We start from the raw sequence: 19,024 nt of genomic DNA, 5'->3' as shown, positions 1-19,024 counted from the left end.
AACAGACTGGCCACCCGAGAGCTAAACAGTAAGTCTTTGTCCAATGGCTAATCTAGAATTTTACATCTGAAATGCCATGCCATGCATATTTTCATATAACAGAAGCAGTGACAGTTGACCTAGAAGAAGAATCCACAGCATTGTAGCTGTACTTAATGCTGTGTCTGGCAATCTGAGTGGCCTGCATTTGATACTTAGACTGTGCTGTAGGAGGATCCAATATAACTTTGCTTAAGGAGTTAAGGACATAGTCTTGTAATTAATTGCCCTAAAGGTAAGTGTAGCAGAGGTATAAACTTCCTTTCCCCATCTATCCATAGCCCTACTATCTTTGTCGGTAACTAGACCATTAGCACTGGGCAGAAGTTTAGAGGGCTTCTCTGAAGAGAGAGAGAGAGAGAGAGAGAGATACTGCAGAAGGGTTTGCTACTTGGTTCATATATCAATATTTAAGGTCACCAGGAACTTTGTAAAATGTGTCTGGTCTCTTAGGAACTGGAGGTAGAGAATCAGGTGCAGAATAGGTGGATGGAAGGCTTCTTATAATGCCTCAAAGATGGGGGGACAGGAGAAGGAGCAGGAGTACCCATCTCCAAGAGCATGTAATACCTATTCTGCAGCTCAGAGTTTTGTGTGGATTGCCATTAAAAGTGTTTCAGGATGTTCTGTATAGTCTCCCAAAGGAAGCTTTCTCAATAAGAGAATCAGGTGAAAAGGAGTCCCCTTCATCAGAAGAGGTTTGCCTTTGAAGATATAGCTGAATAGTCCAGAGAATGGTCAGAGTTACAGTCCTGCTCCTCATCAGTAGAGAACAAAACCACTGTAGGCTTTAAAAGAATAGCTTGTGGTTGTGGAGACACAAATGAGGGAGCTTTCAAAGACATAATAGCTTTGAACAGCCCTTGGGAGAAGTCTTTCCATTCCTTCTCCTTAGCTGATGACAGGGAGACCACATGTTTAGCCTTCTGTTTTTCTTCTTAGGTGTGACATCCACCTGGATGAGACGTGGAGGTTCAGAATGATGTCTAACCTTTATAAGAGGGTCTGAGATCTCTTATCTAATATTTGAGGGATGTCATGTCATCCATCTGGAATTATGGTATTGGCAGCCTGCAAGGTCTCAGGAGCCATACCAGCTTCTGAAGGCGTCTTGGTAGTGGGCAACTGAGAAGTAGCTTGAGATATCGCAGGTTCTGTGACTTTAGTAGGTATGTTGGAGTCAGAAGCATTGGACTGTGGATCCATTTGAGGTCACTTAGTTTTATTCTTCATAGGCAAAGAGACGTCCAAGGATGTGGAGTCAGCCATCTTGGACTGGGACAAGGGTTTAAGGCACTAGGTTTTGAGAAACAGGGTGAGAGTAGAAAACCTAGATCTAATGGTGTTTGGAATGAACAATTGACAGATTGAGCAAGAGTTGTGATTATGTTCTGGGCCTAGGCAAAAAAGACACTCGGCATGCAAATCTTTTTTATGGAACCTATCTACTGCAGTCACACTTACCTCTCCTAGCTGACATCTACAATCTTGAACAAAAAATTGTAAGATAAAAAGGAAGCTTCCCCAATGGGACACTTATCTTGAGAAATGAACAAAGCAAAGGCACCAACAACCAAACAGTGAACAGTTTGATGGATGCACAACTTGCATTCAGACTGGCAGGAAGACAGTCTGATGACCAATGCTCATACATCTGTCTTTACACCACAACACATATGAGCTCAGGTCATGCATTGGATGTATGACCTGTGGAAGGTAAACCTTTGGTACAACTCATACCTCTCAACTGTACAGATTTTCGCAGAATATCCAGATTTTGCTTCATATTTTTGGTATGTTGTTTTCATAAAATTGTAGTTTTCTGGCAAATTATTGGCAAATCATTAAAGATTGAAGTTACAAAATAATGACAGACATTTCAGTTTCAGACTTCCTACCCATCAGAAAATTCATGCTAATGCAAAACCCATTATTCCACCAGCTTTCTAAATTTGTAAGAGCAATATTTAAAAATGTTCCCTATTTTTGGGCCTTTGTCCCACTTTTATTAATGGCTTTGTCCAGATTTCTTGCTGTAAGAGGTTGAGAGGTATGGTACAACTGCCGGACGTCAGCAGTGACAACCTATATGTCAGGAATACTGTAAATGTGATTTCAGTCAGGACGTCGTCCTACCTGTGAAAATTAGCTAGTCATTTTAAGGTACAGTACTTCTGTTAGCAGCTAGACAGGAAACTTAGATAACTGGAGTTAGATTTTTCTGTATGCATTCTATGTTCACTGCACTTTACTTTAATTGCCCTTGTGTGCCAATCTATGTATATTTTATTCTGTATTGTATTACTTTATTATTTAAGTAAAATCTCTTTTAATTATCTTTAAGCTATTGTGTCTGGTATTTATTTATTACAAGTTTAATTATGCACTGTTGCTTTACTGACTAGGGAGTAACCATTTACACTCATGAATAACAAACTGTTGGGCACATCTTCGAGACTTCTTCAGCCAACTACCTGTGAAAGAGATATCAATTGGCAAAATAAGAGCAGACAGGTAACTGGAAGCCCCTGACTTTTTCTATGGCCCCCGATCAGCGATTTACAATATCCACTGCTAATTAAATTGCCTTCCAGTTTGTTCATTGTATTAGTCAACTTTATTAAGTAGTATAATATTAACATATATACTATTATAGTATTCTCATTATGGGCAATATATAATTATTGACCATGGGATGGGTAACGCAGATATCTTACCAAATAGGATAGATTAATATGAGCACAAAAAAGGGAGACTGGCAAGGCTTAAAATGGTCCATAAGGGCAGCTAACCTAGAAATTACATGTGAACCTATGAACCTATTAAGTATAATTAACTAATATAATTTACTTTATTAACTAGTATAATAACATATTGAAGTGGTCCCTACTGTTTAGCAGGTAAAAGTTAACAAAATATTTATGTGGAAAAAATCTGCAAACAGTTTTCACAGGGATCACAGAAATCACAGAAAGTTCAAGGCTACTGAGTTTTGCAACCATTACACCTTGTCTGTTCCCACCCTAGGCTTTACTTCTACTCTCAAGGAGGGTTTCGACAATCATGCCTTGGTTAAATTTATGAACAGCCACCCAACAATCCAGGTCTTGTATGAGGGAAGATAGTCATCTACACGGAGATGCTGACCAGTGAATTTCTCTCTCTGACTCACTTAACTAATCTGCTGAAGCAGGTTTACATACCTTTTTCTTTTATCTGTGGGACTCTGATTTGTGAAGGTACAAGAAATGCACCATCATCAGTCACTGTTTCAGCAGTGTACATGCAGACAAAACCACAAGACAAGATAAGATGCATTCAGCTCTGATGAAAGGTCATGAGCATGTTAACAAGGATTTATGCCTAGAAACAGTTTGCTAAATAATAAATGACTGTAAACTTCTGTCCGTGTTGAAGCAACAAGGACACATGTTTAACTCTGCAAAAAATTATGCAACAACTTACCCTTACATAATTCATTGAATCCACAAATCTCAGACAGACAAGGGTTGTTAAACTTCCTAAATGATATGATACTTATATTACGTTACAGAGTAGAATGAAAACATTACATTGAAAATATAAATCATCTTAAAATGCTGTGAAGAAAGACACATGAAACAATTGAAAACAATACAAGAAGACATACCTTTGTCTCCAGTGAGTCTTGTATCTGGAAGATTCAAACTCTCTGCATCTTTACTTCCAGATTTCTAAAAATGTAGGAATACACAATTATTGAATTAGTTCTTTAAAACAGAACTTTGTCTCCCTTGTTAGCAATTAACTATTAACAAGGATTTTCTGAGCTGATTTGCAACTTATCAACAACACCAGTTTTAAATTATTACCTGCTGAGAACATTTAAAGGATTCAGGATACTTAAATATGATCATACACTAAAATGTGGTGGTAGAAAAAAGCAACTATTACTATTCAAAATATGTACACTGTACAGTCTTACATTTTGTTATCACATTCTGTTACTCGGGTAATTATTTTGCCTTGGAATGTTAAATACTTGCTATCTATCTGCTGAGTTTTTAGAATTTAAAACAAGCCGTTATTACCAAATAAATGAATTACACTCCCAGTTCCTAACAGAGAGAAAAAAATAATTACATTTCCATTCTTCCGATAGCAGAATCAAAATGCTACAAACATGTATGTTCCACATCGTAATTCTCAATATTTAAGTAAAGGATTCATGAGGATTAAAAAATCTGGACAACAAAAGTTACATGTTGATTAATTTGAAGAGCTTAATTTGAAAATAGGTATTTTCCTAGGTAGTTTTGCCCCTGTATTTGCCAACAATCAAGCCATCCTCTGTGAGATATGTGCATAGTTAGCCCCCTCCCCCCATAAAAGGCATCTTCCATATTGAGATGAGTGTTACGCACTTCCTGCTTGTGCACCCAGTCGTCTACCTTTTCACCTCAGAAGCGAGGGTCCTTCACCCATACAGGTCAGTCTGCGTTACTCCTCAATATGGGGCCCATAAATTAACATACCTTCTAGCCTTAACCATGCTACACACTGGTCCTGTCAGCTACATGCATCCGGCTTATCACCCAAATGTGACCATACCTTTTAGCCCTGGCTGACAGATGATCACTCCAATAACCAGTCCACACTATCCTTAATGTCATGCTGAAGGCAATTTTCCCAACCCTAAACTTGCTCTACCCTCCTGAGGATGACATAAGTGGTTCATCACCATAGGGCCTCTAATGTCCTCTTCTTGACATGTACATGCTCCCATGCATATACCTCAAAAGATCTACTATCATTGGCCTGGGAAGCCAGACTTACACCTCCCCAGTTAAGGGCGTTAATGCAAGTATCCATTTGCATTTGGAGCACAGGCTAACTGGGAGCCACAACATGCTTCAGAATGGACAAGCTGACACTTGCTTCTCACTGCCACTCCCCTGCCAAGCTGCTAATCAAACTTGGGTCATCTAGTTAGCAGTCAAGGCTTCATCCCTCTGTACCACAGAGCCAGAAAAGCATGTATTTGAATGACGGCCATGTTTTACAACACCTAAATAACATCCTTTCATTTGAAAATGAATCAGACATAATTTATAATCCTCCTCATACCTGTTCTGAATCTAAGTAATTTATTTTATACCCTTGCATCTTGTTAGACTTCAAGAATAATGTTGCCATTAAAATGCTCTAGCCTTTATTTCTACTAATCGTCCTTGTTTTGATTGTTTCTGGAAACTAACCACAGCAGTAGAAAATGTCAAGCTACACTGTAATGAATAAAATGCCCTTTTCATTCATTACTACTGCTGACTTCAGATATACAGAGTTATTTAATGGCTGCATATTTGCAGGAATATAGAAAGAGGTGTTAAAATTGTAACCCTAAATCTGATGTTGCCACACTTTACAAACATACACACAATGTATTTTTTATCTTGTGAGTGTGGATTCTAAATATGTGGCATGTTATATATCCTACATTTTATACAGTGCAGATATTTCAATAGTTAACCTCACAAGAAGAAATGTCTTTGGATATGGCTGCTTTACTTGCTAGCTAATAGTGCCTTTTTATTTAATATATTGTTTTTCCAGACAAAACTAGATCAATTTATTATATTATACTATTAGTTGGTTATGTAAGAAAAAAAGTTATAATCTCATTTAACTGACTGACTAATATTTTAAAAATGTGAAAGCAGCCATACTGTAGGTCAAAATATTTTGTACATTATGACACACACAGTGCAAGGCCAGCTACTTCCATGCTTGTTTGTGCTTGTTTAGACTGAATGTTTCCTTTTTGCGATTCTTGCCTGAAAGCGTGGCATTTTTAAGTGGCAACACTTCCCTTAACTGCGTTTGCAGCACTTTACTTACAATATCTGAGAGTGAGAAATGATAGGCAAGATGATTTAACAGAGCTCTTCTTTTAGTACCTGTGTGACTAACATTTGTGTGGTTACTTAGCAGAATGTTATTCACCTTGTGTTGCACATTGCATAGCATTTTAAATGATGTTATCCATACTGCTAGTATTAATTCACCAAAATCATTAAATGTTTTTTCTGCCTTGGCTGTTCTAATACTATTACTGTATATTTCAACGTCATTTGTTTTGTTATGCATGTTTATTTTTAATCAGAGTGACATATAAATGTGAAGCCAAAAAAACACACCGGAATTTCAACTAACAAAGAAAACTCTCAAACACATTTAACAAGTTATCAACTAATTTATACAACTACCTTAATGCTGTGCACCTTCATGCATCCCTTTCACTTGCCTTCATTAATCTTCACAACATCTTAGTCTTCACGTCTACCTCTGCACTCACGTGTGTGTATGTGGTGATGAAAATAATTTAATTAATGAATGTAATAAAAGAAGATGTAATCAATGTAGGAAAGGGGGCAAATTTCAAAGAGCTGTAAATTAATGTGTGCTAGGTACAGTAAAGTGGGACACTCGAGGATGTATTATCTGGAACAGGGGAAAGATAATGAGAGAGTAATATAGTTTGAAAATATTTAACAGACATTGTAAAATATAATACTGCGGTGGTGGTGCTGCGGTAGCATTGTCACCTCACAGTAAGACGTTGTCCAGTTCGATTCTCAGCTAGAGTGTCTTCTGTGTGGAGACATGCATGAATGGGCGTACTTTCGTTGAAGTTTGTGCATCAGGGCCAGCAACTCAGCACGTAAAAATCTACTGCCAATCATTAGTGGACCAGAGTTCCACTGTGGTGACCCCTAACCGGGAAAAGCCGAAAGACACAACAACAACAACAACAACAACAACATTGTAAAGTATAATGAGAATATAGATCTAGAAATAAGTGAAGAAATTCAAGATGGAGAAGGGGGGGTGACTTTTCATGTTTCCTAACATCGAACAAAAATGGGCCTAGGTATTTGCTGATGATTAGTAGGTTGAGGACCTGGCCTACTTTGACCTATGCCAGGGACACATGGGAGGGGTTTATGTTACCATATTGGTCATTAAGTACCCAAATTAAAGACCAGATAACCTGGGTCAATGAGCTTTTGGCCTGCCAGTGTCCAGTTACCCAACTAGGGTTACCTAGGATAGCTTGAGTGAAATCTGGACATAAACTAATCAACCTATAAAACATGAACTAAGGAATGTTACACTCATTATAGGTTCAAATAACTAGATGACATGATGGTAAGGAGTAGGCTGGATATCCTTTGTATCCAGGAGGAGTCAGATGGAAGGGCAGTGTAGCAAAGCCACTTGGCTTGAGATCCAAAGTCTACTAGTCAGACTCACTGCAGATTCCAGTGTAAGGATAGGGGACTATTCATAATCTCAGCCTATGCCCCACAACAAGGTTGTGTTAGCGAGAAGAAAGAGTACATTTAGACAGCAGTTTCAGAATATACTAGAAATAGCATGACAACATGAGTTGGTGTTGATAGTGGGAGAACTGAATGCACATATTGGGGCTGACAAAACAGGATATGAGGACTGCCTGGGTCTATAAGGGTGGAGCAACAGGAATAAAGAAGGAGAGGCCAATTCTAGATTTCCATCTGGCAAATGGCTGGCCAATACATGGTTCAGTAAGACAGTCACAAAATCACATACGAAAGTGGCCAACATGCAATTCAGTAGTACAAAAAGGGCACTGGGATAGAATTAGTGATCACAAAGTCATCCCCAGTGAAACAGATAGCCCATTCAGCATAAACCAATATCTGCTATAATCAGCTACAAGCACTGGTCAGAGAAGGCTCTAACATCAACAGAGACTAAGCTGAAGACATGGAAGCTGGCTGGAGAGAAAGTACAAGCATTCAATGAAATACTCAGGGCTCTAACACCTCAGGAATAAGAGGAAATACGTAGAGTTGAAGAAGAATGGCAGCGTCTCATAATAGCATGTGTGAGGACTATAGAACAGATACTGTATGCAGCCAAGTCAGGCATGGATAAGGTACATAAGAAAAGCTTGTGGTGGAATGCAAAAGTCTAGGAAGTCATCAAAAGAAAGAATGAGTTCAAGAAAATGTGGGAGATAGAAAAGACAGATCAAGCTAAGAATACTGGTTGGCTAACAAACAGGCTAAGAAATCAGCTGCAATAAAGAGCAGGGCATTAGAGGCACTCTATCAGCTCTTGGAAAGTGACTCAGTAGATGGCACAAATAAACTCTATCAGTATGCAAGCCAGTCCTTCATAAAGGATGATGGCAACAACCTGCTCACCAGTCCACAGGACATCACCGATAGACAGAAGAAGTACTTCCAGCAGCTTCTGAATGAAGAAAACCCCACAGAAGATGTTCTGTCCCAACCAATGTCTATGATGAAAGATGAAGAGGAGTCCACCCTAAAAGAAGTAATAACAGCATGAAGGAAAATGAAGTCATGAATACAGCAGATTCAGATGAGATCATAGCTTATATGATCAAAATGTTGGGTGAGTTGGGACAGAAATAGCTCCAGAAGGTACTCTTAGCAACATGGAGAGAAAGGCATATCCCAGTTGACTGGCAAATGAGCCTTCTAGTGCCAGTGTGAAACAACAAAGGGAATATTCACCACTGTGGACAGTATAGGGTTGTCAAGCTCCTGTCACACTGCATGAAACTTCTGGAGAGGGTGAGTGATAAATGCATATGCAGAGTGCTAGAAAGTAAGATACTAGATGAGCATTTTGGATTCAGATCAGGATGCAGCACAGCCAGCTTGACGTTTTTAGTGAGACAGATAGTTGAGAAGAAGCTACAGATGAGGAAATTGTCCATTCCTAGACTCGGAGGAAGCATATGTCAAGGTCCCAAAAAAGCTAATTTGGGCTATCTTGTGATTGTTCCAAATCCCTGAAACACTGATAGAATTAATACAAGTGATGTACAAGGACCCAATGGCACAAGTATGGGCAGTATTTAAACTCACAGAGGGGCTCCCAGTGGGAGGGGGTGTGGATCAGGGTTCATCTCTGAGCCCACTACTGTTTGTGGTGATGGACAGGTCAGATAACAAAATTGTTTTAAACAGATGATTACATACTGGAATTACAGACAGACTCTGAGCAAGAACTTCAGCAAGTTACAGCAGAATGGAATTTAAAACTAAAGGCAAATGGGATGAAACTGAGTACAAATAAGACAATTGTAATGGGATAAAATGGTGGAAATCAGAAGAAGACAACGACTGAGATAACAGGAAAAATAGTGGAACAAGTTAACAGTATCTGGGTGAGCTGGCTAAAGAGAAAAGAAGTCTGATTGAGGAAGTCAAAGCTAGAATTAGAAGGGCTGCAGCCAATGCAATCTGTACTGCTGTATTGTAAAGAAACCTAAGCAGTTAAGGCAGAGCAGTTGAAGACACTAGAAATGGTTGAGATGAAGAGCTTGACATGTATGATACACACTGTGGGACAGATGAACAATTGAAGATATCAGAGCAGAAGCTCAAGTAGTTCCAATTGAAGAGAAGGTCAAGAAGAACAGATTACAGTGGTTTGGGCACATGTGAAGGAAAGCAGTACAATCTGGTGAAGAAAATTTGGAATATTCAGAAAGAAGGCAAGAGGAAACAAGGCCATCCAGGAAAGAGATGGATGGAATGTGAGAGAGAAGACCTGCGACATTCAGACATGCCTGTTGAAGACTGTAGGATGGTGGTGTTAAATCAAGAAAGATGGTGACAGTTGATATAACACCCCAACCTCATGTAGAAAAATAGGGAAAAGGAGGTTGTTGATGATGATGATGATGATGGTTATGATATGTAATGGTGGTAATCCTAGAAACTACCACTGGACAACAGTGTTGAGGGAAAGGCATGAGGTCAAAGAAAGAGATGGATTTCCTGATTATCCCAAAACTGTACTGACAAGCCAGGGATGAAACAGCTGTTGAAGGCACTGAGTGAAGGTGTGGATGAGGGAGAGATTTGACAAAGTCATGGAGAATGACTTTTGGAAAGCCTCAGAGAGTTCTGGCAAACCACCCAGTGACTTGTGCAGGAAAAATGGGATACTGCCCAGGGTATTCTGCACCAGGGTGGAGAATATCTGATCTCACTTGGGACATTGCTGAGAGGGACAAGGAACTCTTTGGAGATCTTAGAGTACAGTGAGACTTCTCAACTTTGAGGAGGAAGCAGCAGAAAGCAGATAGCAGATTAGTTCAATTTTACTACAGCTGGTTTTGTGGCAATTATACAGTATGGCTCTGGCAAATCTGCTGGAGTCTATGACATTTGGCCAAAAATATTACAAAGCACTGCACATTATTGTGGTTATATGGCAAAGATAGTTTTTTTAATATTAAGTGGAAGGGAAGAACAGCACCTCTGTATTGGCAGACTGGGGTAGTAGTCTCCAATTTCAGAAAGTGGGATAAGACAACACACATCAAGTACAGCAGATCACATTTGTTAGCCTCCCAGCAAAAATGTATGCCCAAATGGTAGAAAGAAACCTTCATTCAATAGTTGTGACTAATTTAACAGGAGCAATATGAATTCTAGCTTGGCTGTGGAATAGTGGATCAACTATTTGTCCTTGCTCAGATATTGGAATAAAAAGGGATGGGAAATATTGCATCTGATAATGTGAGGTATTGCCAGCTATGCCAGGAGTAGAGCAGTGGATGTGTAACATATGCCAGCATAGCTAGCTGGAGTTTTGTAAAGAATTATATGTCATTTGTATATCAAACTGATTTGTACAGATGCTATTGATGGAAATGTATTTGTAAAGCTGCTAGTGTTAAAAATGTACCAACAGTGGGTCCTACTGGACAGAAAAGAAATGCACCTGTATGTCAGACTGTATTGTAACTGTTAAAATGAATATATTGTAACAGAAGATAGTGGAAGAGAAGAGGTTAATCTCAGTCCAGCTAACTTTGAAAAATAGTCTAAAATTAAATTATCTAGTTTAGACCATAAAGATTGTATCCTACAGTTCTGATTGCAGCCAGAGACAAAATGTTTGTGAAAGCCAGGACTAGGAATCCTACTGTATTGTCCATAGGGGTGAACTAATTGCTACCCTGGAAGGTTGGAAGTTTTGAAAAGGTTTTATAGCTTCCCGATGCTATAACACATCTCAGCAAAGCTCTATCTATGTGTATGGTAACACATGTGCTAAATTCTGGCTCAGTTTCTACCAAAGGGGGTAGTGTGGGAACCAGAGTCAGATGACCAGATGTATGTGATACCATTCTGTAATCCAGCAGTGAAATGATGTTTTAATACTAGATGAGACAGAAGTCTCAGAGCTGTCTGTTTTTGAAACCTCACAAAGAAGGAAGACCACTCACCTACTTCATCTTGCCTTGCTCTAGTAAGTGAACTAGAGAACAGTAATTCTTCAAATCAGTCTGGAAAATATAGTGAGGTTAGTTAAGTACTGTTTTTCTGTATCTGTGTGAATCTATTCAGCTGTGTTATTTTAATATTTCCTGTGGCTGAAACTCTGGTGTTTATTGTAAATAGATATGTAGTACTTTCATGTTTCTTTATTATTTATTATTAAATATATTTAAAATTTTCATTTTCGCTGGCATTTTAGAGAATATTTTAATTTTTGAGAGTACTTATATTTATTCGGTGCCACTGTGGCCACTTCTGAAAGCCTTGCTGCATTGGCCAAGCACTACCATTTGTATTAATTTTACTCAGTATAACTGGATACCCTTGTAAGAGCTTTAGAGTTGCTAGCTTTAGAGTGTTCTAGTAGCAGTACCTATCTTATTGTCTGGGCAGAAGGGAGCATAGCTGGAAAATTTGTGCCAGCCTTTCCCAGGTGAGTGTGTGTGTGTGTGTGTGTGTGTGTGTGTGTGTGTGTGTGTGTGTGTGTCTCTGTGTGTGAAAATCAAATCTCATAGAGTGTGTGTGTCAGTTACTTGGAGCAGGGACACAGAGCACAAGTTTCATAGAGAGGGTGGTGGAGGACTTGGCTTGGAACACTCGCTGAGAACTTAGTTCTACAGCTGTGTCAGTGGGGAGTTTTATTGGAGGCCTGGAGAGAGAGGGAAACCCAGCTCCCAGACTGAGTGTGTTCCCTCTGTGTTCTGAAGGGAAATTGTGCTTGGTGCAGAGAGATGCATCTGAAAATACTGTGTGTATCCATTTTTGCTCCAAGTGAGTGTCCCTCTCCAGTGTCAGTGGTAAAGATTAAGGCTCCTTAATTACTGACCCAAAGTATGGGCATCACACTGCATGCACACTTGTCTTTTGTGGACTTAAAGAAGGCATATCATCTTGTACATTGGGATTTCTTGTGAGACATGTTACAACAGAAGAGGGTTCCAAGGACGCTGCTGTATGCTATTCAGTTCAGTATTTGAATAGCAATGAAAACCACATCCAAAGCTGAAGGTTGCTGGAATAAATGCTGCCAATCCAGATGAATAAAATCCAAATGCTTTTATTGTAGATAAGTGAGCGCTTTCGTAATGATCAACATTGCTTCATCAGACAACATACCTGCAACTGCCCTATATATATATATATATATATATATATATATATATATATATATATATATATATATATATATATATATATATATATATATATATAAATACATATGACAGAATTTAAAATAACCAATCTTTTCTCAGAACAAATTAAGCATCAATCATCCCATTCTAAAGGTGCAGATACATAAAAAATGTAGTGTTGCTGAAAGTAATAAAACATTCACAGTATACTAAATATAGTATAATAGTTCATACAATGACCATACATAAACATAACATAACATGAAATATTTATATCAACTCTCTAACATTTGGTAATAACATGAAAGAGAAAAAGAGAAAAAAAAAAGAGAGAAAAAATAGGGTGGAGGGAGGCAAAAACTCTCAGACCTAGATTATACTAATCACATAAATTCAGTATTAGGACTTTTCATTTCAGTTTTCTAGATTTCAAATCTGGTTTTAGGGGGACAGAATCATTCAAACCTAGCCCCTGTGGGCACCTAGCCTCAGTTATGGGTGCTTACACAAATACATATAAGTTTGATTCATGGACAGGAATCTGTAATGAACTTGCTTGTATACAAGGTGTATAAAATCACCTTGAAGTTACACCAGAAAGCAGCAGGTTTCAGTCAGAATACAAAGATGTGAGGGGAGCTGAGCTGGTGCTTCTGCATACCTGGATATTTTTACTGGAGGATTTGCTTGGGTAAATGTTTTATTTTGATGCTTGTGCATATCTGGACATGTTACTGAAGGGCTTGCTTGGGTAAATGTTTCATTTCAGTGCTTGTGCATACCTGGACATTTTACTGAAGGGACTGCTTAGATGAAATGTTTCATTTTAGTGTCTGTGCATAACTGGACATACTCCTGCGGGGTCGCTTGGGTGAAATATTTTATCTGTGTTTGAGCAAACACAAACATATTACTGAAGGGGTCACTTGGATAAAATGTTTCATTTCAGTGCTTGTACATATCTGGTCATTTTGCTGAAGGAGTTGCTTGGATGAATGCTTCATTTTAGTGCTTGTGTATACCAGAGCATGTTACTGAAGGGGTCACTTGGTTAAATGCGTCATTTTGGTATTTGCGCATACTAGGGGCATGTTTGTTACTGAAGGGGTCACTTGGGTGAATGCTTCATTTTACTGCTTGTGCATACTGGGGTATAATACTGAAGGAGATGCATAACTGGCTGTTTCATTTTGGTGCTTGTGCATACTGGGGTATAATACTGAAGGAGACGCATAAGTGGCTGTTTCATTTTGGTGCTTGTGCATACTAGGGGCATGTTACTGAAGGGGTCACTTGGGTGAATGCTTCATTTTACTGCTTGTGCATACTGGGGTATAATACTGAAGGAGACGCATAAGTGGCTGTTTCATTTTGGTGCTTGTGCATACTGGGGTATAATACTGAAGGAGACGCATAAGTGGCTGTTTCATTTTGGTGCTTGTGCGTACTAGGGGCATGTTACTGAAGGGGTCACTTGGGTGAATGCTTCATTTTACTGCTTGTGCATACTGGGGTATAATACTGAAGGAGACGCATAAGTGGCTGTTTCATTTTGGTGCTTGTGCATACTAGGAAATGTTACTAAAGGAGTTGCTGGATGTAATAAATAATTTGTGTATCAGGGAAGTGCATGTACATACATGGTTAGTCTGCTGAATTCATCGCTGGGCAAAATAATTTGTGTCATTTTAGTGCTTGTGCATAGTTAATGCAAACTAATGAAGGGGTCTCTGGGGGAAAATAATAAATCATTTATGTCTCAGGGAAGTACTTGTGCATACTTGGACAAACCATTTTGTGGATTGCAACTCTAATATCAAAGGCAAAGCACCACATTTAACAATGGAGGTGAGTACCTCAGGAATGCTGGACTATGACTTGCAAAACAACCTCATTAGTATACTACACATTACAACACTTCTCATTTGCTTCTCATTATTGTTAGGTCTTGTTCATTAGCATAAATGGCCTTTGTGAGTGGTGCTTTTGCTACACTCATTTGTAAGCATCAGGAATACTCCTATCGCATTTGCGCAAGCGAGTATGAATACTGGCTTTAGTCTTATAAGGTACATATTTGACTTAAATGTACCTCACTTTATATTGTCGATTTCCTTTCTTGGTCTGTTAATTAGTGGTATGGTTGATAAATATAGATCTATATTTGACCAGTCCCTACCCAAACTGCAAAAAGTCACACAGGATGCCTTTTCCTCTGTTGAAACATGGTTATCCGATGCCCAATTAATACTCAACCCAAACAAAACTAAACTACTCATCGTTCAACCCACCAAACATACTCAAAACAACTCTCACTTTAACATCACAGCAAAAGACAACACCACTATATACCCAACTGAACACACCAAATTGCTAGGAGTGGAAGTAGACAATTAACTAAAATTTGACATTCACATATCCATGACCATAAAAAAAGTCCACAAAAAACTAGGAGCATTATACAGAAATACGCAATTTCTCGCCAAAGCAGCAAAGATTTCAATAGCAAATTCTCACCTCATAAGCCTAGTACTTATTATACAGCAGGAACTTCTCATTGTAACATTTGTTAATGTCTGTTATGTACTTCACAGATAAAGATTCTAGTTGTCTACTGATGCACTATGTTCTTCATCTGTAAATATGTTGTAAGTAATTGCTATGTTAAATTGTTAATCACTATGTAATCCAATGTAACTACTGTCTGTTTATTTTACTGTGGAGCTTTTCTCCCCGGGCCTCCGCTGAAAATGGACCTACGTCCAGTCAGACACTCCCGGTCAACAAATTTGAATAAATAAAATAAATAAATAAATCTACATAAAGACTGTACTATTATACTTCTGTTCAGCAATCTGCAAATACACTGATAATTTTGAAACAAGCATTATAATTTGGAACTCTTATTTCATCTCCTCTTACTTTCCTTCTTAATATTTCAAAGAGCCTTTTAAAAACAGAAATACATTAAATAAGTAAATAAATAATCCAATAATAAGGTCCACATAGTCCCAGGCAGCAAAAGATTTAAAACAGTTTCAGGAATAATGCAAAAAGACCACAAACTAAATCAAAACAAAACAAGATGTTTATTCAAAACAACAGTTAAGTGCTTACATGCCTTCTACTAGGGAATTCCTTAGGGCAATCTTAAACCTAAAACCTGTGATATGAATACACATTGACCATAATTAATCAATTGAGCAATTAATTGTTTCTAAGGAGCTTATTGAAAAGCAATAAAAAGACAGAAATGCATAAGAAGTACTTCAAAACATATTTCTCAACTGAACAAATTTTTACAGAATGCCCAGATTCTTGCCTCATATTTTTGGCCTGTTCCTCACAAAAATTGTATTGTGTTTGGCAAATCACTGGGATGATTTAAGTTTAAAGTCACTAAATAATGTCAGGCATTTGAGATTCAGACTTCATATCCTTCAGAAAATGCATGTTAATACAAATCCTGTTATTCTAGCAACTGCCTAAGTTTATAAGAGCAATATTTAAAATGTGTCCCTATTTTTGGGTCTTTGTCTCCCCCATTTTGTCAGGCTTTGTCTAGATTCTTTGCACTAAGAGGTTGAGCGGTATCGTTCAAAAATCTTTTTGATAATTTTTAATAAAAGCATAATGAATTTAAAGCAAAAATGGAACTCTACATACAAAATAAAAATGTTTGCAGTTAAGATCACATCAATTGAAGAAGCAAATAACAATAAAAATCAAGTAAAGGTCCAAAAAAGGGGATATTATGAACCTTGAAAGGCATCATAATTTAGTGGAACAAATTTCGAGTCACCCTGTTTTGAAAACGAGGGCAAGTAGAAGGGAAAAAAACGCTTAAATATTTTTTAGAATAAACATCTTGTTTTTTAATATAGTTCATGGCCTTTTAGTATTATTCCAGAAACAGTTTTACATCTTGTGCTGCCCGAGACTAAATGGACTTTATTTTTACTGTTTTTTATGGTTGCATGGTATACACACTTACGTTTGAAGTAAATAAATAAATAAAATGAACAAGCCAAAAAACAGGACACAGAGCCAACCAAGTTGGCACTGACTTGTTACTTGTTTAGAAGATAACATCAGTTCCATTATCAACACATTTCTCATTCCCTTGTCAACTAACTCTCTTTTTAAGGAATCTGCAGAATGTGTACTTTTACTACCTAAGGAAATTAACAGATGTGAAAAATCCAAAATTCAAAAAAAAAACTCCCACAAGGATAAATGGTTCTCAGTCAAAAGCAAAGTAAATGATGAACAAAACTGGAAACCAAGACACGGCCAAAAAAAAACTTTAATGAAATAAAAAATAAATGGTAAGCACAGTGCTTTCATGCCTATAAAATAGCGCTTCATCAGACCAACAGTTAACAAAACCAAATATCCATTTTTGGACAAAGAGAAAAGTCACATGACATAAAACAGCCAATCATCATGAAGACTCCATTCAGAAAAATTGAATCATATGATTAACACTCATTCATAAAAGTCCCATTCATAAAAATCTAAAACTGAATCACTTTGGTAATTTCCTGGATTTCATTACTGGTTTCAAGGCCAACTTACCATTGAACCCTAGTCCCCTGTCAGATTGCAACCTAATAATCCAGTGAAGCTCTTTCAATTTAGTTTTATTAGACACATCCCCCATTTGTGCATCTATGGGCAGTTTTTTCAATCACCATAAATTTAAAAACATGATCAGAGCCTCGATCCATTATATGCCTAGCTAATGCATTCCTATTATCTCTGGTATGAATACTACATAACAGTTCTTTAATTATCTCCTTCAGAGAACAATTAGTTTTATCCATGTAAAAAGACTTGCAGTGGCTCCAAGCTGCTGAGTAAATTAAATCCCTAGTACAACAATCAGCTGTTACTTTGAAAGCATGTCTCACATTACTTACTGGATATGTAAATGAGTCAGAAGAGTCAATAAATTCTCAATATCTACATTGTGAATAAGGATACATGCCCACAGCGTCATCAGATCTAACATCAACCATATTCCCTACATTGCTCTGCTTATAACTTAAATGTCTCATCCTTGTGAGAGTTTTTTTTTGGATTTTAACTGCATTTGCTCACCCCTAGGGAGCATGGCTGAAGGTAGAGCTATTGAGACTGAAATTGATTTTAATTTTGAGAGGAGACTGGACTGTTTCAATAGGCTTATTAGGCAAACACTAATCTATTGCTGCTGTGACATGAGACAATTTTGGACTCTAGACCTATGGGTTCAGATAATGACTTAGAACATTTTTGTTGTAAAAGACTTAGAAAATGATGTATATTGTTTGAAAAAGCTGCAATGGCAATGACTGCATCTTGCAGCATGCCTTCACTTTAAAGTCATCCTGAGGGGCTTGAGGGTCCTGAGAATGCCCACTTATGGGGATTTATACCCAGAGCATTTAGTTAAGTGGCAACAACTGAACATTGAGATTAGTTTTAACTATATTCAATTACTAATCAAGTTATTTTGCCCTACAGAAGGCAAATTAATGGAGAAGGTGAATGAGTAGCAACAACAGTTATTTAAATATTTTCCATCTGAACTTTGTGAATCTACATTAGATGAAATGCTGGAAACAGTCATTTGATGTGAGTTCGCACAGGGCCATGAAACAAATGTGACAGAAAAACACAAATCCCTAGGTTTTGAACATCTCAAGTGGGATATTATCTGAAGCAGAGATCTCCATTGTACAAATGTGTCTTTCTTTATTCCTGCCCAAAGGACAGAAGGAAGTGATGCTGTTATTGACTTGAGGTTTTTTACTAGAAACATTATGCTTAAGACCATGTTCCCAGAGAGTATGAGTGAAAATATTTTTAAGAAACCTAGTGTATTTGTTCTGGCTATGCACTCCCTTCTGGAAGCATTTTCCAAGACATGTGAAAATTATTTATATGCGAGCTTGAATGAATCTGGACAGAGCAAGAGGTTTTGTAACTTTACTAGGAGTGAACAAGAGGCTCTGAATGGTTTATGGAATGATCCCGATATCACTGTGTGCCCAGCAGACAAAGGGGATGTGGTGGCTGTGCTGGACTTTGCCTTTTGTAGTACTGCAATTAAATCTCTACTATCAGATTCTGTGACCTATAAGCAAATTATGAGAATAGACATTGAGTCCATTATTGATGCAGTGCATAGGACGGTTTGATACTGTCTGCTTAGCAGGCTTATTACATTGGAGTTCTCAAAATATCTTACAGTTGAGTTCCTGCTAGTACCCATACTTCAGGGGCTAGCCACGATCTGTAAAGATTCTGTTAAACCAACATTTTGACCCATAGTCACCAGTAAGGGGTGGCTCACTGAATCTTTTTCCATATTTATTGAAAAACAACTGAGGCTAGTGCTGGACAAATCTGAGACAGTGTGAATGATACTAAATACTTTTTACAAGACTTATTTACATTTATTAATGAGACCTCTGTGCATGAACATTGTTATATAGTGACGCTTGACATTGC

General features: G+C 37.8%; 1 long non-coding RNA gene across 1 annotated transcript in view; it reads right to left on the bottom strand.

Moving 5' to 3' along the window:
- Nucleotides 1–3,688: 3,688 nt before the first annotated feature.
- LOC122798225 overlaps nucleotides 3,689–19,024 on the bottom strand; it is a 1,314,900-nt gene continuing 1,299,564 nt past the window's right edge. Inside the window, exon 3 of the long non-coding RNA XR_006364232.1 lies at nucleotides 3,689–3,752. This is a non-coding gene — a long non-coding RNA (uncharacterized LOC122798225). The remainder of the gene's footprint in view (nucleotides 3,753–19,024) is intronic.

This window comes from Protopterus annectens, chromosome 3.part1, assembly GCF_019279795.1.
Source record: "Protopterus annectens isolate FY-2018-M chromosome 3.part1, PAN1.0, whole genome shotgun sequence".
NCBI lineage: Eukaryota > Metazoa > Chordata > Ceratodontiformes > Protopteridae > Protopterus > Protopterus annectens.
Note: the sequence above shows the minus strand (reverse complement) of the source record. Positions and strands in the feature narration are given on the sequence as shown.